At 47.9% G+C, this 26,247-nt stretch overlaps 1 protein-coding gene across 13 annotated transcripts in view; it reads right to left on the bottom strand.

The window, feature by feature from the left end:
- fam20b (FAM20B glycosaminoglycan xylosylkinase) overlaps nt 1-26,247 on the bottom strand; it is a 388,233-nt gene that overhangs the window by 167,036 nt on the left and 194,950 nt on the right. Inside the window, exon 1 of one of the 13 annotated variants that reach the window (XM_070887424.1) lies at nt 1,088-1,106. The exons of the other annotated variants lie outside the window; for them this stretch is intronic. The gene's annotated coding sequence lies outside the window, so the exon portion shown is untranslated. Of the gene's footprint in view, nt 1-1,087; nt 1,107-26,247 lie in introns of those variants that run through there. 13 annotated transcript variants of the gene reach the window in all.

Here is a 26,247-nt window from a genome sequence, read left to right as displayed (position 1 = left end):
TTTGCTGCCTGAAGGCTCAGCGGCAACTATTCCAAATGGACTGTGTTTACTGTTTGGACCTGTTCTGTAATGTTGTGTTGTGTTAATAATAGAACAAATAATGTAAATGATTCAGTTATAATTTAAAATATATTTTAACACTTGTTTGTACTTAGATTTAACAAAAATATTCTTGTATCAAACTTTAAACTATTCAGTTAAGATCACTTACAAACTTTTAAACTTGTAAATTTACAAAAAACTTTTAATTTGAGAACAGTTACAACAGTAACAATAACAGCAGCAAAGAAAGGCTGCACCCATCTCTCCTACACCTTATTCGAAGACCGCCCGCTGCGCTTGGTGTTGGTGACTCCACCCCTGCCTGCAGGTGGTGGCGCAGTGTTTCTCGGGTTGGTACCAAGCTTATTCTTTCGAGCATCTCAGGTAATGCATACTTCTTGTTGGGGGGCGTGGGCAGGTGGTAATGTGGAAGGCCCGGCTTGGGCCTTTTCAGAGGTTGGTCTGGGGATTGGAGTGGGAGTGGCAATTGATTCCGTCAATGACCACGGGGTCTGGGCGTGTTCCCTTAATGATGTAGCTACCTGCGACATTCCCTCCCTCATATTCATCGACAGTGTATCAGCTACCTGTGACATTCCATCGCTAATGTGCCCGGACAGTGTTCCCATTTCTCGCGAGAGTGCTGTTACTTCTCCTGACAGTTCCGATACCTCACACCCATCCCACTGATGGTGTCCAGGAGTGATCGCATAAGGTCAATGCTCTCCCCACTCATTGCCATCATCTAAACCACATCTGTTACATCCTGCACCTCAGAAAAGCATCATCAAGCTCCCCATCCCTCCTCACCCTCGGTGTGGCTCGCTGCACCCTACTGGGACCTGCAGCCTCGGACGATGGGGTCCTGGATGAGGCTTTCTGCACCCCACTGGAACCTGCAGCCTCGGACAATGTGAAACCATGAAATGTCCCAACTCTCGCACCACTCAGGAAAGGGGCTGGCACCTCAATGGGCAGCAACCAGCACATCCTCCAGAGTGAGTACAACAGTGGGGGCTTCATACTCTTCCCCCTCCCCCCTCACCCCCATGCTCTTGGTCTGGAAGGTCGGATTGGAAGATGTTCTCCTCTTCAGGCTCGACCACGTCTGAATCTTCTTCTGCATCGGCTTCAGCCTCGTCAGGGTTTGCTTCAAGTTCTACAAAATATAACGGAACAGACAAATGGTTAGCAGTAGAGGAGGGGGCAGGGTGGCATGAGTAGGCTCACACAGCGCAGGTAGCAGGCTCATTTGAAGGACCACGATGAATGATAGCACATTGCATCAACCGAAGCGTAGCTGACGGAGACATCCCCATGAACCGAAGCATGACTAGCCCGCGCAATACATAATTTAGCAAAGCCAGAATGTGGAATTTGCAGGAATTTACCTTTTCCCCCCCCCCCACTAGTGTGGGCCCAGCTTGTGCAGTGGTGGTTGCTTTTCTCCAGGCAGGACCCATCAAAGCAGCGACCCTGTCTTCCACGGGTGTCAGTGGGTGCAGATTTGCCAGCCTCCTCCTGTTCGAGTTCTCTCTCTTTTGTTGTGTGCCACCTTCCTCTGCAAAGATGAAAATATAACTTGTTAGAGAGGGCGTCTTTCTGCTGGGAGGGACATACAAATGGACACATTTACAATTGCAACTCCAGTGAATAAATGAAAATATCACTTACACTAACTGCTTGACCAAGGTTCTGCCACTTCTTTTTGCACTGGCCTCCGTACCTCGGGGTGGTCACCATTGCACAGTAATCTTATGAAAGTTGGTTCTAGCGTTTCTTCATTTCTTTTGGTGAAACTTTTATTTGACCTTGTGCAGATGTCCAGCTCATGCCATCTGGCCTCAATTACAGTAACCAGGGCCTGCACTTCATCCTGTGAGGAATTCTTGGTCTTTAAGCCGCGTTGCACTCAGAATGAAAGTTCTCTCACGTCACTCAGAATTAAAGTTCTCACACACAAGTGCCTCTTTAAAAATGTCTGAATGCAGACTGGGAGGTGTACTGGGCATGCGCGTCCATACCAGTTACGTAAAAAATTTCATTTCTTTTTTCCCCCGCGCATGCGCAGAAAGGGGGGGGGAGATTGTTTTTTCGGCACAGACATTAGGCTTTCCCCCCCCCCCCCCCCAAAAAAAGCTAAAGGACAGGCTGCGCGGCGCCAATTTCAAAAATAGAACAGGGAAACTTTAAAGATTTTTTTTTGGCATGGTCGGTCCCCAAAATAACACTTCAAATATGCCAAAAAATGGCATTGGGGAAAATTGAGCCCATAGGTTGTATAGGTATTAGCATCTTAAAAGGAGAGAGAGGTAGAGAGACAGAGGGGTTTAGGGAGGGAATTCCAGAGCCAAGGCGGCTGAAAGCACGGCCGCCAATGGAGCAATTAAAATCGGAGTTATGCAAGAGACCAGGAATTGGAGCAGCGCAGAGATCTTGAATGTTTGAAGGGCTGGAGGAGATGAGAGAGATAGGGAGAGCCAAGGCTATGGAGGAATTTGAAAACAACAATGTGGATTTTAACATTGAGGTGTTCCCAGACCATGAGCCAGTGCAGGTCAGCAACCACAGGGGTGATGGGTGAACAAGGCTTGGAGCAAGTCAAGATACAGTCAGCAGAGTTTTGGATGAGCACAAATTTATATTGGGTGGAAGATGGGAGGCTGCCCAGGAGAGCACTGGAAGAGTCAATCCAGAGATATGGATGAGGGCTTCAGCAGCAGGTGAGCTGAGGCAGGGTCGGAGTCAGGTGATGTTACGGAGGTGGAACTAGGCAGTCTAGGCGATGAAGCAGATATATGGTTGGAAGCTCATCGCGGGGTCAAACACAAGACCAAGGTTGCAAACGGTCTGGCTCAGCTGCAGACAGTTGCCAGGGAACGCAGTTTGTGGCGGGGACCAAAGTCAATTGCTTCAGTCTTCCCAATATTTAGTTGGAGAAAATTTCTGCCCATCCAATATTGACAAGCAGTGTGACAAATCCTAGACAGTGGAGGGGTCCGGAGAGGTGGTGGCGAGATAGAACCAAATACCCTCAGCATACATGCGTGGAACCTGTTGTGTTTTCGGATGATACTGCGGTAGGGGTAGCATGTAGATGAGAAATAGAAGGGGGCGAAGAATTGATCCTTGGGGGACTCCAGAGGTAATGATACGGGAGTGGGAAGAGAAGCCATTGCAGGTGATTCACTGGCTGCGATCCGATAGATAAGAATGGAACCAAGCACAGGCAGTTCCATTCAGCTGGACAACGGAGGAGAGGCGTTGGAGGAGGATAATGTGGTCAACTGTGTCAAATTTTGCAGATAGTTCGAGAAGGATGAGTTGGGATAGTTTATTACAGTCACAGTTACAAAGAAAGTCTTTTGTGATTTTGATATGGGCCGTTAACAGTCTGGGGCGGGAAACCTGATTAGAGGAATTCAAACAAGGAATTGTGCGAAAGATGGGCATGGATTTGGGAGGCTACAACACATTCAAGAACTTGAGAGAAAAGGGATGTTGAAGATGGGGCAGTAGTTTGCGAGGACAGAGAGGTCATGGGTGGGTTTCTTGTGGCAAAAGGTGATGGCAGCAGAGGAGAGGGAACAGTTCACAATATGAGTTAACATGGGCCCAGGAAGGGATGTTGGGTGGTCAACAGTTTGGTTGGAATAGGATTGAGGGAGTTGGAGGGCCGTCTCATGAACATGAGCTCAGAGAGAGCAAGGCAGGAGATAGGTTAGATACTAAAAACCTGAGAGTTAAAGGCTAGGGTAGCGGGGAACATTAGGGGAAGTTTGGCCTGGTGGATTGGGGAAGGGAGGGAAGCAGCAAAGGCAGCTGAACTGATGGTTTCGGTCTCGGAGATCAAAAAGTCCATGAGCTCCTTGCATTTGTTGATGGAAGGGAGGGTGGAGGAGGCAGGGACGAATGGTTTAAGACAGTTTGTGATGGAGAATAGAAGTCGGAGGTTATCTTTGTATTTCTGGAAAATCTTTGAACAATAAGTTTTAGCAATGGAGAGCAGGACCCGATAATGCTTTATGCAGTCCAGCCAGAAGTGACGAAGGATGGTTAAACCAGATGTCATCTCAGATGTTCAAATCTGTATCCCTAGGACTTAAATGGAGCGGAGATGAGGAGGTATACCAGGTAGAACGACTAGGGTGAGGGAGAGTAATGGTTTTAATGAGGACAAGGGCATCGGAGTTGGTGGTGGAGAGGGTAATTTAGCAGTTTGGTGACTGCAGAAATGTCATGATGAATTGTAGGCCAAAGGCTAGATAGTTGGGAATTTGAAAGCGCAGTGGTAAGTGACTTGAGGGAAAGTTTTATTTCCAGGGCTGGCACAAAGAAGTGTGCAGGGCGGGGGGGCGGGTGTTGGGAGGGAATATGGGTAGAGCACGATACAAGGAAATGATCAGAGATTGCCTTTATCAGTGACAGTTACGATCAACGTTCCCACGAAGCTGCGCGTACAAGACACTGCAGTCATCTGCAAGGTCCTGTGCAGGCCCGCTCACCGGCTTTTACATTGTAAATACTGCACATGCGCAGAAAATTAACAAGGGACCATGCATTAAAAAGAAACAGGCCGTGCAGAACAAAGCACAGCTTACGGGAAACACTGGTTACAATGGGAGTAGCGAGGCCATGTGAGATGGAAATCGAGGGGGCGGCCGTGAATATGGGTGGGAGAGTTTATATGGAGGGAAAGATTTAGGGAATAAAGGAGGACAGTGAACTCAGAGGCGAGAGAGCAAGAAGAGTTGAGATGGAGGTTGAAATCACCGAGGATGCGAGAGGAAATCAGAGAAGAAATCAGCCAGAAAGTTCAAGGGATTAAGAGATACATACGAGTTGCGAATCTCCAGAACTTGCTAGCCACTTTATGCCTCCCCGTTATTTTGAAGAGGTTGCTGGATTTTCACATCAATTAACCATTAAACGCGCCACAGAAAGTTAAATCTGGTTATTAACAACGCAAATTATCATTCTTAATGTACTGCTAAATCAACCTTTGGCCCAGAAATTGAACAATTTAAATTTGAGTGACTTTCCTCTCGTGGGAAATTGTTCTTCGAGATTTTAAAAATGTTAAAAACTTTAAACATTTTTTTCTTACTTTTCATTTGTATTTTGTTCACTCTCAATCTAAATATTTCTCTTTCTGTACTTGATTTGACTCAAATTAACTCTCCTTCTCAGTCATTTCTGTTTCTTTCTCAATCATTAAAGCTCACTGGTTAAGAAGATAGCTGTTGATCCCACCATTCACTGAGGTCCTATTGCTTCGCCACAGCATTATCAGCTCGCACTGTTGGACATTGCTACAGGAGTTCCTCAGGGGAGTGTCCCAGTCACTTCATTAATGACCTTACTTCCATCAGAAGGTCTGAAGTGGGGCTGCTCGCTGATGATTGTAGTGGTCAGCTCAATTCCTAATTCCTCAGGTAATGAAGCAGTCCATGCTCCCTTGCGGTAGGACCTGGACAACATACAGGCTTGTTATAGAAAGTGGCAAGTAACATTCGCACCACCTAAGTGCTGGGCAATGACCAGTTCCAACAAGAGTTTAACCACCCCCACTTGACATTCAACGGCATTACCACTGCCGAATGCCCGACAATCAACATCCTGGGGGGCGTCATTGACCAGAAACTCAACTGGACCAGCTAAATAAATACAGTGGCTACTAGTGCCTCACCTCCTGATTCCCCAAAGCTTCCCCATCATCTACAAGGGACAAGTCAGGAATGTGATGGATGACTCTCCATTTTCCTGGATGGGTGCGGCTGCAACAACGCTCAAGAAGTTCAACATTATTCAAGAAAAAAAAACCCGGATGATTAGTAGCCAATCCATCATCTTAAACATCCACTTGCTCCACCACCTGCAATGTGTACTATCTACAAGATGCACTGCAACAACTTGCCAAGGCTTCTTTGACAGAACCTCCTAAAGCTGCGACCTCCACCACCGAGCAAGGCAAGGGCAGCAAGAGCAGGGGAGCACCATTACCTCCAAGTCACACACCATCCTGACTTGGAAATATATTGCTGTTCCTTCATCGTCTGGATCAAAATTCTGGAACTCCCTACCTAACCGTACTATGGGAGTACCTTCACCACATGAACTGCCATGGTTCAAGAAGGCAGCTCACCACCACCTTCTCAAAGGCAACTAGGATGGGCAATAAATGCTGGTCTTGCCAATGATGCCCACATCCTGAGAATGAATATACTAAAGAAAATTGGCCTGTATGAAACCTATATCAACAATTTTGTTTACTCTATCGCAAGATCATTTTGATCATGTAATAATCTACAATTACAATGTTTGTTGAAAGTTTAGTTTAGGCAAACACTTAATTGCATTGAGAAGCTGGACAGAAAAAGAATATAATACCACTCATAGGGAAAACTAAAACGAGGGGGCACAGTCTCAGAATAAGGGGCCACCTTTTTAAAACTGGGATGAGGAGGAATTTCTTCTCTCAGAGGGTTGTAAATCTGTGGAATTCTCTGCCCAGAGAGCTGTGGAGGCTGGGTTATTGAAGGCGGAGATAGACAGATTTTTGAGCGACAAGGGAATAAAGGGTTATGAGGAGCAGGCAGGGAAGTGGAGCGTAGTCCATAATCAGATCAGCCATGATCTTATTAAATGGTGGTGCAGGCTCAAGCAGCTGTATGGCTACTCCTGCTCCTATTTCTTATGTTCTTATGTAAATACAAAAGCTGTTCTTCACTCACATTACCAAAAAATGGTGTTTTTATGACTGGAATGCTGTTTCAAGTGGGGTTCCACAGGGCTCAACACTGGATCGCTTGCGTTTTGGGGTATATATCAATGATTTAGACTTCAATGTAGTGGGCATGATTAAGAAGCTTGCAGATGATACAAAAATTGGCCATGTAGCTAATAGTGAGGAAGAAAGCTGCAGTCTGCAGGAAGATATCAATGGTCTGGTCAGATTAGCTGAAAAGTAGCAAATGGAATTCAATCCAGAGAAGTATGAGGTAAAACATTTGGGGAGGACTAACAAGTCAAGGAAATACACAATAAATGGTAGGACACTGAAGTATGTAGGAACAGAGGGACCTTGGAGCACATGTCCACAGATCCCTCAAGATAGGACAGGTAGATAAGGTGGTTAAAAAGGCATTCAGGATATTTTCCTTCATTAGCCGAGGCATAGACTACAAGAACAGGGAGGTTATGCTTGAACTGTATAAAACACCCAGTTAGGCCACAGCTACCATACTGCATACAATTCTTGTCACCATGCTACAGGAAGAATATGATTGCACTAGAGAAGGTACAGAAGAGATTTATGAGGATGTTGCCAGGACTGGAGAATTTTAGCTTTGAGGAAAGATTGGATAAGCTGGGGTTGTTTTCTTTGGAACAGAGGCGGCTGAGGAGACTTGATTGAGGTGCATAAAATTATGAAGGGTCTAGATAGAGTAGATAGGAAAGACCTATTTCCTTGAGCCGAGGTCAATAACCAGGGGGCATCGATTTAAAGTAATTGGTAGAAGGATTGGGAGGAGTTGGAGAACTTTTTTCATCCAGTGGGTGGTGTAGGTGTGGAACTCACTGCCTGAAAGGATGGTAGAAACATAGAAAATAGGTGCAGGAGTAGGCCATTCGGCCCTTCAAGCCTGCACCGCCATTCAATAAGATCATGGCTGATCATTCCTTCTGCCAACCAGTTCTCTATCCACGTCAGTACATTACCCCCAATACCATGTGCTTTGTCAAAAGCCTTTTGAAAGTCCAAATACACCACATCCACTGGTTCTTCCTTGTCCACTCTGCTAGTTACATCCTCAAAAAATTCCAGAAGATCGTCAAGCATGATTTCCCTTTCATAAATCCATGCTGACTTGGTCCGATCCTGTCACTGCTTTCCAAATGCGCTGCTATTTCATCCTTAATGATTGATTCCAACATTTTCCCCACTACTGATGTTAGGCTAACCGGTCTATAATTACCCGTTTTCTCTCCCTCCTTTTTTAAAAAGTGGTGTTATATTAGCTATGCTCCAGTCCATAGGAACTGATCCAGAGTCGATGGACTGTTGCAAAATCATCACCAATGCATCCACTATTTCTAGGGCCACTTCCTTAAGTACTCTGGGATGCAGACTACCAGGCCCCGGGGATTTATCGGACTTCAATCCCATCAATTTCCCGAACACAATTTCCCGCCGAATAAGGATATCCTTCAGTTCCTCATTCTCACTAGATCTACTGTCCCCTAGTACAATAGGCAGGTTATTTGTGTCTTCCTTCGTGAAGACAGAACCGAAGTATTTGTTCAATTGGTCTGCCATTTCTTTATTATAAATTCACCTGAATCCGACTGCAAGGGACCTACATTTGTCTTCACTAATCTTTTTCTCGTCACATATTTATAGAAGCTATTGCAGTCAGTTTTTATGTTTCCTGCAAGCTTCCTCTCGTACTCTATTTTCCCCCTCTTAATTAAACCCTTAGTGTTCCTCTGCTGAATTCTAAATTTCTCCAAGTCCTCAGGTTTGTTGCTTTTTCTAGCCAAATTATATGCCTCTTCCTTGGCTTTAACACTATCCTTAATTTCCCTTGTTAGCCATGGTTGAGCCACCTTCCCCGTTTTATTTTTACTCCAGTCAGGGATGTACAATTGCTTAAGTTCATCCATGTGATCTTTAAATGAAGCAGAAACAGTAATCGCATTTCAAAAGTACTTGGATATGTAGTTGAAGTGCCGTAACTTACAAGGCTATGGGATCTAGAGCTGGAAAGTGGGATTAGGCGGGATAGCTCTTTTTCAGCCAGCACAAAATAATGGGCCTCCTTCTGTGCTGTAAATTTCTATGATTCTATAAATGCGCTATCAGTATCTGTTAGAATTTAAGTATTTTTCTTGAACAAACTTTTTTTTAAATACAATCCTATCACTGAACTGCAAGAAATCATTCACATCTGTAAAACTATAAATATTGTAGTTTAAAAACGTAAAGCTGAATTTTGTGACAAATAAAAGGTACCTCTTCCAATTTTCTGACTGTTTCATGGATATCAGAAGCAGGTGGTCAGATATGCCTCTCTAAGTTGAACTTGGGACAACACCCCCTCATGTGCAGAGTGAGAATAAAATCAACGAGGCAATGATTTTCTCATCTGGTCATTGGGACTCTGAAGCCCACTCTCTGCTCCTGTACCAAGATGGCCACGCATGTGCCATGATGCCTTGAAAACACTGGACCTGCAGGCTCTTATTTGGGGCCTGAGGCCTTCACCAGGTATTTATGAAGCTTCCTAGCCCACCATGGGGTGCAATTCCTCCACTGCGCCCACTTTGATGATCTCAAACTTTAAGGTCTCTATACTTAATACCACTTGGAGAGCCAAAAAATGTTAGTTATCAAGGGGCCAAGTTTCAGCCTGAGTTGCTCCTATTTTTTTTCCTGTTCTTGTTTAGAACGGAGTATCTTAGAAATTGCAATTCTTGGCATTTAGTTTGCTCCAGTTCTAGTCAGTTAGAACAGTTTCAGTTTGGAACATATTTTTTTTTCAAAAGGGGGCGTGTCCAGCCACTTACGCCCGTTTTGAAAGTTTAGGCAGTGAAAACACAGTCCAAACTAACTTAGAATAGAGTAAGTGCAGATTTTCGTACGCTCAGAAAAACCTTGTATACACTTAGAAAATCAGGCGTAGGTTACAAATCAGGCGTAGGGAATGGGGGGGGGGGGTTTAAGGGAAGTTTACAAACATTAAACACTTCAGTTTTACAAATAAAGAGCCATCATCAATAATAAATGATAAATACATCAATAAATCAATCAAAAAAAATGAAAAATGAAAAAAAATCAATAAAACAAAACATTTTCTACTTACTGACTGCAGCACCGGGAGCCCTCCAACAGCGTGCTGGGACGCCCCCCCACCACCGCCTCAGTGTGTCTCTCTCTCACTGTCTGTCAGTGTCTGTGTTTCTGACAGGGAGGGGCGTGGAGCGGAGCGGGGGAGGAGGGGCGTGGAGCGGAGCGGGGGAGGAGGGGCGTGGAGCGGAGCGGGGGAGGAGGGGCGTGGAGCGGAGCGGGGGAGGAGGGGCGTGGAGCGGAGCGGGGGAGGAGGGGCGTGGAGCGGAGCGGGGGAGGAGGGGCGTGGAGCGGAGCGGGGGAGGAGGGGCGTGGAGCGGAGCGGGGGAGGAGGGGCGTGGAGCGGAGCGGGGGAGGAGGGGCGTGGAGCGGAGCGGGGGAGGAGGGGCGTGGAGCGGAGCGGGGGAGGAGGGGCGTGGAGCGGAGCGGGGGAGGAGGGGCGTGGAGCGGAGCGGGGGAGGAGGGGCGTGGAGCGGAGCGGGGGAGGAGGGGCGTGGAGCGGAGCGGGGGAGGAGGGGCGTGGAGCGGAGCGGGGGAGGAGGGGCGTGGAGCGGAGCGGGGGAGGAGGGGCGTGGAGCGGAGCGGGGGAGGAGGGGCGTGGAGCGGAGCGGGGGAGGAGGGGCGTGGAGCGGAGCGGGGGAGGAGGGGCGTGGAGCGGAGCGGAGGAGGGGCGTGGAGCGGAGCGGGGGAGGAGGGGCGTGGAGCGGAGCGGGGGAGGAGGGGCGTGGAGCGGAGCGGGGGAGGAGGGGCGTGGAGCGGAGCGGGGGAGGAGGGGCGTGGAGCGGAGCGGGGGAGGAGGGGCGTGGAGCGGAGCGGGGGAGGAGGGGCGTGGAGCGGAGCGGGGGAGGAGGGGCGTGGAGCGGAGCGGGGGAGGAGGGGCGTGGAGCGGAGCGGAGCGGGGGAGGAGGGGCGTGGAGCGGAGCGGAGCGGGGGAGGAGGGGCGTGGAGCGGAGCGGGGGAGGAGGGGCGTGGAGCGGAGCGGGGGAGGAGGGGCGTGGAGCGGAGCGGGGGAGGAGGGGCGTGGAGCGGAGCGGGGGAGGAGGGGCGTGGAGCGGAGCGGGGGAGGAGGGGCGTGGAGCGGAGCGGGGGAGGAGGGGCGTGGAGCGGAGCGGGGGAGGAGGGGTGTGGAGCGGAGCGGGGGAGGAGGGGTGTGGAGCGGAGCGGGGGAGGAGGAGGGGTGTGGAGCGGAGCGGGGGAGGAGGAGGGGTGTGGAGCGGAGCGGGGGAGGAGGAGGGGTGTGGAGCGGAGCGGGGGAGGAGGGGTGTGGAGCGGAGCGGGGGAGGAGGGGTGTGGAGCGGAGCGGGGGAGGAGGGGTGTGGAGCGGAGCGGGGGAGGAGGGGTGTGGAGCGGAGCGGGGGAGGAGGGGTGTGGAGCGGAGCGGGGGAGGAGGGGTGTGGAGCGGAGCGGGGGAGGAGGGGTGTGGAGCGGAGCGGGGAAGGAGGGGTGTGGAGCGGAGCGGGGAAGGAGGGGAGGGGGGGGAAAAAGAGTCGGGTTGGGTGGAAGCAGGAGCTGGGCGAGGGAGGTGCAGCCTGAGCCACGCAGCCCATTGAGGCCATTCGGCCAGGGCTAGGGGCTGCGTGCTTCGGGCCCCTCCCACAGAGTTTTGGGCGCCTGGAGCTACTGCACATGCGTGCCCACTGTAGCGCGCTTGTGCAGAGGTCCCGGCACTGTTTTCAGCGCAGGGACCTGGCTCCACCCTCCCCCTCCAGAGGACCTGCAGGGAGCCGGAGAATCGGCAAGTATTTTTTAGGCGCACTTTCTGGCGCGAAAAAAGGGCGCCCAGGTCGGGGCTGCGCCGTTGTAGGCGCGGCCTGAAACTTGGGCCCCAAGAGAGCAGAACTTAACCAAATCAACTCATTTCACTCCATCTTGACTGACATATGGCTCTTGCTCATGTGTATAAATGCATGCATTTAAATAATGCTTGACACTGAAACATTACAAACTACTTGAGACAATAAATCACTTTAGAACTGCATAAACTGTTACAAATTCGGCAGTCATTCCATGTCAGTTACATCCCACAAACAGCTTCAACCAGTTAATCTGTTTTTTTCTAAAGTGATATTGGTTGAAGGAGAAATGCTAGCCAGCATACCAGATCATCATCCTCCTCCTCTTAGAATCATGCAACAAAATCTTGTACATACGCCAGAACTGACAAGCAAACAGGACCTTAGCTTAACACATCATCTGAAGGATAGCACCTGATTGCTCTGGAGTGTCAGCTAGATTATGAGCTCAAACTCTCAGACATCACTCAAACCTAAAACTTCTGACTGAGTCAGTAAAGTTTCCAAATTGGTAAGATTTTTTGATGAAAGTTTACCAAATATACTGACGTCAGATGAAGCCATTAAATTACATTTCAAATATGCACCTTGGCCGAGATGAAAACTCAATAGCACTTTAGGTTTTGCACACAGTTGGCATAGCAAGATTGAACCGGCAAATAAATTTAAGTGTTGATTTTCCTCTTAACTGCACTGGGGAAGAATGCAAGAGAATTAAAATTTATAGGAATATATAGCAATGACGAAGTAAAATCCACTTTACATACTCTCCCTTCCCATAATCAGATACGTAACAAAGATTTTCATTATTAGGTTTGGAAAATGGCTTAAGATAAAGTTAATTCTGCTGACTTATGTTAATGACTGGAAATTCCAGCCTCCTCGGGTCCGTACTGAGTGTCTACAGACCCGGGAAGACATCACAAAAGCTGGTTTTCAGCGCACAATGCGCATGCGCTAAAAAAACGGCTTTTCCGATCCCTCAAACTGGAGCTTGACAGATCCAACGCATATTGGGAGCGAGAACATTTGCATGGGCAACATTGTGGGATTTACCCATTTCTTGTTCAGCAAATGTCCTCAAAAATCTTGCGTCCAGCCTACTTTTACAAGCGTAAGAGTTTAAAAACATAGAAAAATATAATAAAATTAATTAAAAAAAAAACATTTTATTGTTAAAAAGGTAAGTTTATTTTTAACCCTAATTACAAAACTTAAAAAAAAATCGGAAATATATATTTTTTCTAAGGCATTTATACACTTTAATTTCAATTTATTTTAATTCTTTTATTTTTTTATGGTGTTTAGTGTGTTTGCTTTTTCTCAATAGCAATGAGAACTCATACGGAGTTCTCATTGCTATTGATGAGAATGCTCTGGAATACTGTACCTGATTGGTTGTGCAGTCACACGTGACTGCATCTTCTGCGTGGGAACCTCGAGGACGGGAGCGCGCTTTGCAGTGCGGGAAGAGAAGGCCTCCCCAACGGAATCTCAAGGGGAAAAGTTAAATAGTTGGGAACCTTTCAGGTTTTGGCAGAGAAAAACAAGGTAACTCCAGTAGGAGCTAGTTAAAACCAGTTCTGTAAACGACTGACCAGTAGTGAGTCATCTGACCTAGATACAGTTAAAAAGAGGCAGCTCGTGCAGAGCACGGAGTGCAGCAGCATAGAGTGGCATTCATGAATTCGGGCAAGTGGGGGTGAATTCGAGCAAGTGGGGGTGGCAGGTGCTGTTTTGTCTTGTTTTTCCTACCAGTGCTGACACTAGAGCAGCTGATCAGGAGTGCAAGAGTTGGAGACGGAGGCCCAGAGACCAGCCCAACCAGTTGCAGACAAAGACAGAGGGGTGCGAAATTGAGAGGTGACATCACAGCCAAGCTGGTAAGTGATTGGTTGTTCGACTGGTAAAAGTTTTCGACTGACTTTTAGATTGGTTTAATTGGCAGCGAACTACTAAGCAGCTGTTTGGTGTTTAAGTAAATTTTAGTAAGCAAATTAATTTAAGGGTTAAGTCAGGAGAGCTCGGACCCGTGTCATGCTCCTCCTGTGCTATGTGGGAAATCAGGGACTCTTCCAGTATCCCTGACTACTATGTGTGTAGGAAGTGTATCCAGCTACAGCTCCTAACAGACCGCATGACGGCACTGGAGCTGCAGATGGACTCACTCTGGAGCATGCGCGATGCTGAGAATGTTGTGGATAGCACATTTAGTGAGTTAGTCAAATTGCAGGTAAGGGTTAGGACAGATAGTGAATGGGTGACCAAGAGACAAGGCAAGAGCAGGAAGGTAGTGCAGGAGTCCTCTGCAGTCATCTCCCTCCAAAACAGATATACTGTTTTGGATACTGTTGGGGGAGATGACTTACCGGGGAAGGCACGAGCAGCCAGGTTCATGGCACCATGGGTGGCTCTGCTGCACAGAAGGGCGGGAAAAAGAGTGGGAGGAGCTAGTGATAGAGAACTCTATTGTAAGGGGAATAGATAGGAGTTTCTGCAGCCGCAACCGAGACTCCGGGATGGTATGTTGCCGCCCTGGTGCAAGGGTCAAGGATGTCTCGGAGAGGCTGCAGAGCATTCTGGAGAGGGAGGGTGAACAGCCAGTTGTCGCGGTATATGTAGGTACCAACGATATAGGTAAGAAGCGGGAAGAGGTCCTACAAGCTGAATTTAGGGAGCTCGGAGTTAAATTAAAAAGTAGGACCTCAAAAGGTAGTAATCTCTGGATTGCTACCAGTGCCACGTGCCAATCAGAGTAGAGGGAGCAGGATAGTTAGAATAAATACGTGGCTTGAGCAGTGGTGCAAGAGGGAGGGATTCAAATTCCTGGGACATTGGAACCAGTTCTGGGGGAAGTGGGACCTGAACAAAAGGGACGGTCTGCACTTGGGCAGGACTGGACTGATGTCCTAGGGGTAACATTTGCTAATGCAGTTCGGGAGTGTTTAAACTAATATGGCAAGAGGATGGGAACCTATGCAGCGAGACAGGACGAAGTAATATGGAGTCAGAAACAGATGGTAGAAAGGTCAAAAGCAATAGTGGAAGGCCAAGTAAACAAAGGCAAGAAACAAAAAGGGCCACACTACATAATTCGAAAAGGACAAAGGGTGTTAAAAAAAACAAGCCAAAGGCTTTGTCTTAATGCAAGGAGTATCCGTAATAAAGTGGATGAATTAACTGTGCAAATAGATGTTAACAGATATGATGTGATTGGGATTACAGAGATGTGGCTCCAGGATGATCAGGGCTAGGAACTCAACATCCATGGGTATTCAACATTCAGGAAGGATAAAATAAAAGGAAAAGGAGGTGGGGTAGCATTGCTGGTTAAAGAGGAGATTAATGCAATAGTTAGGAAGGACATTAGCTTGGATGATGTGGAATCTATATGGGTAGAGCTGCAGAACACCAAAGGGCAAAAAACGTTAGTGGGAGTTGTGTACAGATCTCCAAACAATAGTAGTGATGTTGAGGAGGGCATCAAACAGGAAATTAGGGGTGCATGCAATAAAGGTGCAGCAGTTATCATGGGTGACTTTAATATGCATATAGATTGGGCTAACCAAACTGGAAGCAATACGGTGGAGGAGGATTTCCTGGAGTGCATAAGGGATGGTTTTCTAGACCAATATGTCGAGGAACCAACTAGGGGGGGGGGGGGGGGAGGCCATCTTAGACTGGGTGTTGTGTAATGAGAGAGGATTAATTAGCAATCTCATTGTGCGAGGCCCCTTGGGGAAGAGTGACCATAATATGGTGGAATTCTGCATTAGGATGGAGAATGAAACAGTTAATTCAGAGACCATGGTCCAGAACTTAAAGAAGGGTAACTTTGAAGGTATGAGGCGTGAATTGGCGAGGATAGATTGGTGAATGATACTTAAGGGGTTGACAGTGGATGGGCAATGGCAGACATTTAGAGACCGCATGGATGAACGACAACAATTGTTCATCCCTGTCTGGCATAAAAATAAAAAAGGGAAGCTGGCTCAACCGTGGCTATCAAGGGAAATCAGGGATAGTATTACAGCCAAGGAAGTGGCATACAAATTGGCCAGAAATAGCAGCGAACCCGGGGACTGGGAGAAATTTAGAACTCAGCAGAGGAGGACAAAGGGTTTGATTAGGGCAGGGAAAATAGAGTACGAGAGGAAGCTTGCAGGGAACATTAAGATGGACTGCAAAAGCTTCTATAGAGATGTAAAGAGAAAAAGGTTAGTAAAGACAAATGTAGTTCCCCTGCAGTCAGAATCAGGGGAAGTCATAACGCGGAACAAAGAAATGGCACACCAATTGAACAAGTACTTTGGTTCGGTATTCACTAAGGAGGACACAAACAACCTTCCGGATATAAAAGGGGTCAGAGGGTCTAGTAAGGAGGAGGAACTGAGGGAAATCCTTATTAGTCGGGAAATTGTGTTGGGGAAATTGATGGGATTGAAGGCCGATAAATCCCCAGGGCCTGATGGACTGCATCCCAGAGTACTTAAGGAGGTGGCCTTGGAAATAGCGGATGCATTGACAGTCATTTTCCAACATTCCGTAGACTCTGGATCAGTTCCTATCGAGTGGAGGGTAGCCAATGCAACCCCACTTTTAAAAAAAAAAAGGAGGGAGAGAGAAAACAGGGAATTATAGACCGGTCAGCCTGACATCAATGGTGGGTAAAATGATGGAATAAATTATTAAGGATGTCATAGCAGCGCATTTGGAAAGAGGTGACATGATAGGTCCAAGTCAGCATGGATTTGTGAAAGGGAAATCATGCTTGACAAATCTTCTGGAATTTTTTGAGGATGTTTCCAGTAGAGTGGACAAGGGAGAACCAGTTGATGTGGTATATTTGGACTTTCAGAAGGCTTTCGACAAGGTCCCACACAAGAGATTAATGTGCAAAGTTAAAGCACATGTGATTGGGGGTAGTGTGCTGACGTGGATTGAGAACTGGTTGTCAGACAGGAAGCAAAGAGTAGGAGTAAATGGGTACTTTTCAGAATGGCAGGCAGTGACTAGTGGGGTACCGCAAGGTTCTGTGCTGGGGCCCCAGCTGTTTGCATTGTACATTAATGATCTAGAAGAGGGGATTAAATGTAGTATCTCCAAATTTGCAGATGACACTAAGTTGGGTGGCAGTGTGAGCTGCGAGGAGGATGCTATGAGGCTGTAGAGTGACTTGGATAGGTTAGGTGAGTGGGCAAATGCATGGCAGATGAAATATAATGTGGATAAATGTGAGGTTATCCACTTTGGTGGTAAAAACAGAGACACAGACTATTATCTGAATGGTAACAGATTAGGAAAAGGGGAGGTGCAACGAGACCTGGGTGTCATGGTACATCAGTCATTGAAGATTGACATGCAGGTACAGCAGGCGGTTAAGAAAGCAAATGGCATGTTCGCCTTCATAGCGAGGGGATTTGAGTACAGGGGCAGGGAGGTGTTACTACAGTTGTACAGGGCCTTGGTGAGGCCACACCTGGAGTATTGTGTACAGTTTTGGTCTCCTAACTTGAGGAAGGACATTCTTGCTATTGAGGGAATGCAGTAAAGGTTCACCAGACTGATTCCTGGGATGACGGGACTGACATATCAAGAAAGACTGGATCAACTGGGCTTGTATTCACTGGAGTTCAGAAGAATGAGGGGATCTTATAGAAACGTTTAAAATTCTGACAGGTTTAGACAGGTAAGATGCAGGAAGAATGTTCCCAATGTTGGGGAAGTCCAGAACCAGGGGTCACAGTCTAAGGATAAGGGGTAAGCCATTTAGGACCGAGATGAGGAGAAACTTCTTCACCCAGAGAGTGGTGAACCTGTGGAATTCTCTACCACAGAAAGTTGTTGAGGCCAATTCACTAAATATATTCAAAAAGGAGTTAGATGTAGTCCTTACGACTAGGGGGATCAAGGGGTATGGCGAGAAAGCAGGAATGGGGTACTGAAGTTGCATGTTCAGCCATGAACTCAGTGAATGGCGGTGCAGGCTCGAAGGGCTGAATGGCCGACTCGTGCACCTATTTTCTATGTTTCTGGGACCACCAGGTACTTTCGTAGAAATTTATCAGATTGGAGGCAGCCTCCCTATTCTGGCCCTATATTTTATTGAATTATCAGTCTTTGTAAAAGAAATAATGGTCTTGCATTTATGTAGCACCTTTCACAACCTCAATACATCCCGAAACACTTTACAGCCAATGAAGTACCTTTGTAGTGTATGTAGATTTTCAAAAAGCATTCGATAAGATGCCACACAAGAGGTTATTACACAACATTCGGACTCATGGGATGGGGTGGGGGGGTAATATATTGGCATGGATTCAGGAATGGTTAATGGATAAAAAACAGAATCGGAATAAACTGAACTTTTTCGGATTGGCAGGCTGTAACTAGCGGGGTACCGCAAGGATCAGTGCTTGGGCCACAGCTATTTACTATCTATATTAATGACTTAAATGAAGGGACTGAGTGTAACGTATCCAAGTTTGCTGATGATACAAAGTTAGTTGGGAAAGTAAGCTGTGAGGAGGGTGCAAAGAGGCTGCAGAGAGATTTAGACAAGTTGAGTGAGTGGGCAAGAATATGGCAAATAGAATACAATGTGGGGAAGTGTGAAGTTATCCACTTTGGTAGGAAAAACAAAAAAGCAGAATTTTTTTTGAATGGCGAGACTGGGAAATGTTTGCATTCAGCGGGACCTGGGTGTCCTCATACATGAATCAAAGTTAACATGCAGGTACTGCAAGCAATTAGGAAAACAAATGGCATGTTAGCTTTTGTTACAAAGGGATTAGAGTAAAAGAGTAAACAGATCTTACTACAATTATACAGGGCATTGGTGCGGCCACACCTGGAGTACTGTGTACAGTTCTGGTCTCCTTACCTCAGGAAAGACATATGTGCAACATTATCGTCATCATAGGCAGGCACTCAAGTCGAGGATGACTTGCTTCCACACCAAAAAGTTCACAGGTCTTTCAATGAAGGACCTAACTTCCGAACTAAATCTTGAAGGGTGGAAGATGCCTGTGCGTGGATTTTTTTTTTTTTTTTTTTTTTTATAAACGTGTGGTGGCCGTTGCACACCAGCCACCACACGGGCTTGACAGAGCCAGGTCTTGGTCCAGTGGCAAGGGTTATCCAAGACGACTGGAGACCAGCTCTGCTGCACGGACCTCGTGCGCACACACATATCGCAGTGAGGGCTGGTCCGTGCTGCCCCTGGGACCTCGCCTCTTCTGGGCCCCGAACTCTCACCTCTCCTTGGCCTTGATCATGTCCTCTACAATCTCTCGCCGCTCCTGCAGTACCTGCCCACGCTCCAATCAGTGACCTGGATCTTGGTGACATCCAATCCAGTCGCTCTCTTTGCTGACGTTGCTCTCCTGCTCCAGAAGGCACTGCTCCCTGGAGTGGCATGCCGCCACGCTGCTCCTTCCGCTCCCTGGCCTGCTCCGATGGTGCTCGCAAGCCGGGGGCCGCGCAGACTTCTGGGAGCGGAAGGAGCAGTGTGGTAAAGAAAAGCAAGGTGTAACAAAGGTTCACTCGACTTATTCCTGGGACAGGGGGATTGCCCTACGAGGAGAGATCAAGTAAACTAGGCCTATATTCTCCAGAGTTTAGAAGAGTGAGAGGTGATCTAATTGAAACATGTAAAATTCTTAAGGGGCTTGACAGGGTTAATGATGAGATGATGCTTTCCCTCGCTGGGGAATCTAGAACACGGGGTCACGGTCTCAAAATAAAAATTTAGGACTGAGAGGAGGAGAAATTTCTTCACTCAAAGGGTTGTGAATATTTGGAATTCTCTACCCCATGCTCAATTGTTGAGTATATTCAAGGCAGAGGTTGAAAAATTTTGGAAACAAAGGGAATTAAGGGATGTGGGGATAGTGCGGGAAGGTGTAGTTGAGGTAGAAGATCAGCCATGATCTTGTTGAATGGTGGAGCAGGCTCGAAAGGCCAAATGGCCTAATCCAGTTCGTATTTCTTATGTTCTTATGAAGTGTAGTCACCGTTTTAATACAGGTAGAGTGCTCGAAATCCGGAAACTTTGGGACCGAGGCAAGGCGGGGAGGGTGGGGGGGGGGCGGTCAGCGGTGGCAGAGCGGGGGGTTGGTGGTTCTGGGGCCATGAAAATCCTGCATTGAAGACCTGCAAAAAAGGTAAGTTAAAGTTTTTATATTTTTTAATTATTTTCCAGTGATTTAGTAGGTAAGGGTTTTGTGAATATTTTCTGAATTTTTATTTTTTGTTTTTTGCAATTTTTGGGGGGTGTTTTCCCCCCTCCCTAGGCCCAACTCGCAGCAGTAATCGTGTTTAGAAAATGATTATCCGGATTCCGGACAACCCCACCATGGATCAGCCCAGTGTCCAGATTCCAGAACATTCCAAATTTTGGAACTCCGGATTTCGGACATTCAACCTGTATAGGGAAACGCAGTTGACAATTTGCACACAGCAAGGTCCCACAATGATTAAAAAAAAAACAGATTATCTGGTTATTTATAAGATGTTGGTTGAGGGATTAATATTGACCAGGACATCGGGGAGAAATCTCCTGCTCTTCTTCAAAAAATGCTCTGGATCGTTTACGACCACCTGAGATGACAGACAGGGCCTCAGTTTTACATTTGATCAGAAAGATGGCACATCCAATAGTGCAGCACACTCACAGTACTGCATTCAAGTATCAGCCTGGATTACGTGCTCAAATCTCTGAATATTAATGATTTGGATGATGGAATTGAGTGTAATATCTCCAAGTTTGCAGATGACACTAAACTGGGTGGCAGTGTGAGCTGTGAGGAGGACGCTAAGAGGCTGCAGAGTGACTTGGGCAGGTTAGGCGAATGGGCAAATACATGGCAGATGCAGTATAATGTGGATAAATGTGAGGTTATCCACTTTTGGGGCAAAAACACGAAGGCAGATTATCTGAATGGCAGATTAGGAAAAGGGGAGGTGCAGCGAGACCTGGGTGTCATGGTACATCAGTCCTTGAAAGTTGGCATGCAGGTACAGCAGGCGGTGAAGGCGGCAAATGGTATGTTGGCCTTCATAGCAAGGGGATTTGAGTATAGGAGCAGGGAAGTCTTACTGTAGTTGTACAGGGCCTTGGTGAGGCCCCACCTGGAATATTGTGTTCAGTTTTGGTCTCCTAATCTGAGGAAGGACATTCTTGCTATTGAGGGAGTGCAGCGAAGGTTCACCTGACTGATTCCCGGGATGACAGGACTGACATATAAGGAGAGACTGGATCAACTGGGCCTGTATTCACTGGAGTTTAGAAGGATGAGAGGGGATCTCATAGAAACATATAAGATTCTGACGGGACTGGACAGGTGAGATGTGGGAAGAATGTTCCCGATGTCGGGGAAGTCCAGAACCAGAGGACAGTCTTAGAAGGGGTAAGACATTTAGGATTGAGAGGAGGAGAAACTTCTTCACTCAGAGCTGATAACCTATGGAATTCCCTGCCGCAGAGAGTTGCTGATGCGAGTTCATTGGATATATTCAAGAGGGAGTTAGATATGGCCCTTACGGCTAAAGGGATCAAGGGGTATGGAGAGAAAGCAGGAAAGGGGTACTGAAGGAATGATCAGTCATGATCTTATTGAATGGCGGTGCAGGCTCAAAGGGCAGAATGGCCTACTCCTGCACCTATTTTCTATGTTTCTATGAATGGAGCTTCAACCAATGACCTTCAGACTCAGATTGTAACTAGTGGTCTGTGGGACCTGATTAACTATTGTGGGACGTGATTAACTGGGACCTGATTAATTTATAATTATAGAATACGTGTGCTGTGTACGTGCTCACTAACAATAGAAAAGTTGCAGCATGGTTGGGGCCAAAGTACAGACACCGGGTTAAGCGCTGTTCCGACCAGATAATAGGAACATGCTGCGAAACAGTGAACAGCAGGAGGAAGGGGCATGATATGGTAAGCACATCATGACCAAGGCGATTGCTATCTGCAATGGACAGCTGAGTAATAACCAGCAGCCAGTCCGGAGTCGACAAACTGACCCCAGTAACAGCAGGGAGGCCAATCAGGGAATGGAAAGACCCCACGTTCACGACTATAACTGAAGCTGTAACACACGGTAGAGCGCGCTTTATTCTTAGTAACTGCAAGATGTAACTGAGCCAATAAAGTTTGCCTGGATACTACCACCGGACTCGAGCCTCGTCAACTGCTCAGAATATGAGACCCCCTACATTCTAGCGTAGTCGGCAGGATCGCTGAATGTCAGCCGCTGGGAGACCCTAGGACCCACGTCGACACGAGGCTAAGGACACCTCTTAAATAAAGTCCTCGTCCGAAGTCTTTCACGGCAGGCGTCATTCAGGCGATCTTTAAAAGAAACATCTGTGGGTAGTATTAGGGTCGAGACCACCGTAACTGAGAGCTCTCCACTCGACAGAACATAAGGTCCTATCCCGGACTTAAGGTCCACGTCTTGCACCCGCCGCAACTAAGGGTTCTAAATCGGCACAATGGCTGAAAAAGGAGGGCTGGCCCCACCGGAGGTCACGGACGAGGAAGTGTTAGAAAGACTTAGGGAATACATCAAACAGCGGTTTGATATACGAAAGACATGTGCCGAAATTGAACAAAAGTACGGAACCTCTCAGGGTCAGTGGACCCTGTACGATATTAAAAGGATATAGGGGAAAACCATGCGCATGAAAGATAAAGAAAGGACCTGCTGGTCCCTGCCTGTCATGAGCCAAGTTCGATAGAGAAAAGAAATCATGACCCAGTACCAATTCGATCGGGATCTGAAAGCTGCTAAAGATCAAATCAAGGCACTTGGGGAACAAGTGACCAAGAAAAATTCGGAAATGGAGAAGAAATGGACAGAGATAACTAAACTGAAGGGTGAGATTAAAGATTCGGTCGCAGCCAGTATGCAGGGGCCAGATGGGGTACAAAGTCATCTATCAAAGTCTGGCACAAGTAGGGAAAGAACACAGACAGCTGGAAAGGCAACAGCGGGAGTAGTGATGTTGGATTCGGATTCGGGCTCCTCGTCATCTGACGAGGACTCGGACAGCGCGATATTCGCCCTATATTAGCCCCACTAAAAACAAGGAGAGTTAAAGTAGAGACGACGACCAAGACGGAAGGCGGAACTAAGAAACGTAAACAAAGATACGAGAATATGATAGTTCACGTAGCCACGGAACCCGAAAAAATAGATAAATGGTCGAAAGAACTACAACACCCGAAAAGGGGGGCAGGGGGAAGAACTTGGGAACAATTAGATCGACTGCGAAATATTTACACACTCCATCCTTTGGACGGAGTCCAGATTCTGACCGTCATGGCGCCGAGACGATCGGCATGTAATCTCCAGAGGGCAGTAAAAGAGGCATTTAGAAACACTGGACAGGGGATTGACGCAGCCTGGGGAGAAGCGAAAGGGTGGTTAAGAAAGTATGGGCCGGCAAGGATGGATTGGAGTAAGATTGCAGTGTGCCAGCAAAAAGGCACAGAGAAGGTACTCTAGTATGAGGAGCGATTCAAGTCTACATGGCTGGAACATTCGGGTCTGCATCAAGATGCGGAGCAGATGGATGACGAAAGAGTCGGACCCTTGAAGGCTACCTTTATGGCAGGGTTGAAACCAGAACTATCTAAATTAGTAAAGGCGACCCTGGCAGATTGGGATGATCGGAGAACCTCCTTCGCGCAGTTGGTAGACCGGTGTAGCCAGTTTGATCGGGATTTAACTTCAAAGGTCTGAGTAATGCAGACTGGATGGAAACCGAAGGACCGGGAGGGACAGACGTCCAGAAGACTGCCGGGAAAGTGCCACTATTGCGGTAAAGAGGGACATTGGGCCCGATCGTGCCAAGCGAAGAAACAGAACAACCAGGGAAGCTCAGGGACGGGCCAGAAACAGGCCAGTGATGGAGCGGTTTAAAGAACTTTCCTTCAATCAGCAGCTGCAGTTGCTGGAGTGTGCAAAAAACTCGTAGAGCCCACCCCCTCCCTGGCAAGATCCCCATCAGCATTAATATATCAGCGCAGGGACGGACTATATGTCAGTATGGGAGTGGGCGACCAAGAGATTGATTGTTTATTGGACATGGGCAAAATTGACTTACGTGCCCAAAAGTTATAAATTCCCCCTCGACGGGACAATCCGTGCGGCACATGGAGTCTGAGGCCATAAGCTGATACTCCACCGAACCCAGCCGATGTGTTTGGTTCTGGGACCACATGAAGTAATCGCATTGGTCTGGGTGGGGCCGGTGGGACAACCCCTACTCGGGATGAACGTCTTGACGAAAATAGTCCCCTCCCTGGACTTTGAGGACGGCCAAGTTACATGGTCGATCCGATCCCTACAGAGGGAAGAACTAAGGGACCACCCGATATGGGCCAAGGACAAACATGACTGTGGCTTGCTTAAAATTGGCCCGGTTACCTTCACCGGGACCCCACCTCCTTGCACCAGAAACAGTACCCGATCAGCCCGACATCAATCCAAGGAATATTACCCATCATCCAGCAGTTGGAAGAACAAGGGTACTAGTTAAGACCCACAGCTTATCCAACAGCCCCGTGTGGCCAGTGCATAAGGGTAAAGGCACCTGGCGCATGATGGTGGACTACCGGAAGGCCAACCAGTGCATTGACCAAAAAGCCCCGTTGGTAGCGGACCCCTCCACTATATTTCAGACTCTGACGCCGGAGGACAAGTACTTCTCCGCGATTGATATGGCCAATGGATTCCGGGCAATTCCACTGGCCCCGGAGGCGCAGCCGTGGTTTGCCTTTACCATCCAGGGACAACAATATACCTAGACCCATCTTCAAGGGTTCCACAACAGCCCAACAGTGTTCCACATGGCCCTCCAGGGTCACTTATGGGAGCTACCCCCGATGGGATCGACGGTCATACAATATGTCGATGATATCCTACTGGCGTCCACCACGAAAGAACAGCATGAACGAGACGTGCTGACCTTATTAGATCACCTCGTCGAAAAGGGATACAAGGCCAGTATGGCCAAGGCCCAGATAGGCCAGGAAGAAGTAATTTACCGACGACAAAAGATCTCAATGGGAGAGCGGGGACTGACCCAGGATAGGACCGAGGCAATTCACGCGGCTAAACAGCCCGCCACGATCCAAGAACTTTGATCCTTCGATCTTGGGTCTGTGCAATTTTAATAAGAACTGGCACAACTATTGAATGACCTGCTAAAAGGAAAACGGACTTCAAAAGAAGCTATTACCCTGGCTGAGGAGCAAAAGGAGGCATTTGAAAAACTGAAACAGGCCCTGTGCACGGCACCCGCCCTCGGGATCCCAGACTCCAGGAAGTCCTTCACCCTATTCGTGCATGAAAAAGGAGGATACATGACTGCTATCCTGACTCAAGAACATGGGGACCAACAAAGGCCCATTGGATACTACTCGGCCAAACTGGACACAGTGGCTCTCGGATGGGGAAGTTGCCTGAAGGCCATGGAAGCTACATGCCGAGCAGTAATGGTAACAGCGGGATTAGTCTTATACCAGAAACTGATCAAGTGTCCCCATACAGTACGTGCTATTCTATCCATGAACCGGGTCACCCAGGTGACCTCAGCCGATGGACCAGATGCACAACATTCCTGGAAGCTCCAAACCTGCATATTGTACGAGCTGGCCTGGTTAATCTGGCCACCGTGCTCCCCTTGCCTGAAGGAGGGTATGAAGACCAGCACGACTGTGCAGGCATGTTAGAAGAAGCAGAAGAAGCCGCTGCAGCAGCCGAAGAGCCGTTACCCAATCCGGACTTGATCCTATTTACGGACGGATTCTCATCTGTGGAGCATGGAATCTGTAAGGCGGGCTGGGCAGTCACTACGCTGCACGAGGTAGTAAGGAAGGCGGGGGGGGCTCCCCGTTGGAACCTCCGCTCAGCAGGCCGAATTGAGAGCACTGGTCGAAGCCTGCAGGGTCGCCGAGGGACAAACAGCTAATATATACATGGATTCCAGGTACACTTTTGGGGTGGCACATGATTTCGGCCAGTTGTGGCAGAAGAGGGGATTCTTGACTGCAGCAGGAACCCCAATACAGAATAGGGCGGAAGTCCACGACCTACTTGAAGCATTACTGCTGCCAGAGGAGGTACCTATCCTGAAATGCAAGGCCCATACGAAGGAGAATACAAATGAGGCTAAAGGGAATGCACGGGCCGACCAGGCAGCTAAAGAAGCCGCTTTAATAGAACCAGAGAAGGGCACCCTTGTATGCTAACTGGGGACCCGAATGCTGACACAGGATCTGGCAAAAATGCAGGAGGAATGTCTCCGGACGGAAAAATGGGAATAGATAAGTGAAGGGATAAAACTATGCGTGGATGGAATTTGGAGGCAGCCTGAGACAGGAAAACCAGTGGCACCACTTGCGCCAATGTTCTTTTTGGCCCAACAAATACACTCCTGGGCGCACTTAGCCCCCTAACAAATGACAGCTCGATTCCAGAAGAGCTGGTTGGGCCGGGGTTTTAGGAAACACGCTCAAGTCACGGTGGACAGGTGCGTCACTTG

Source organism: Pristiophorus japonicus, chromosome 8 (genome assembly GCF_044704955.1).
Source record: "Pristiophorus japonicus isolate sPriJap1 chromosome 8, sPriJap1.hap1, whole genome shotgun sequence".
Lineage (NCBI taxonomy): Eukaryota > Metazoa > Chordata > Chondrichthyes > Pristiophoridae > Pristiophorus > Pristiophorus japonicus.
This window is presented reverse-complemented; position numbering and strand designations above follow the sequence as displayed.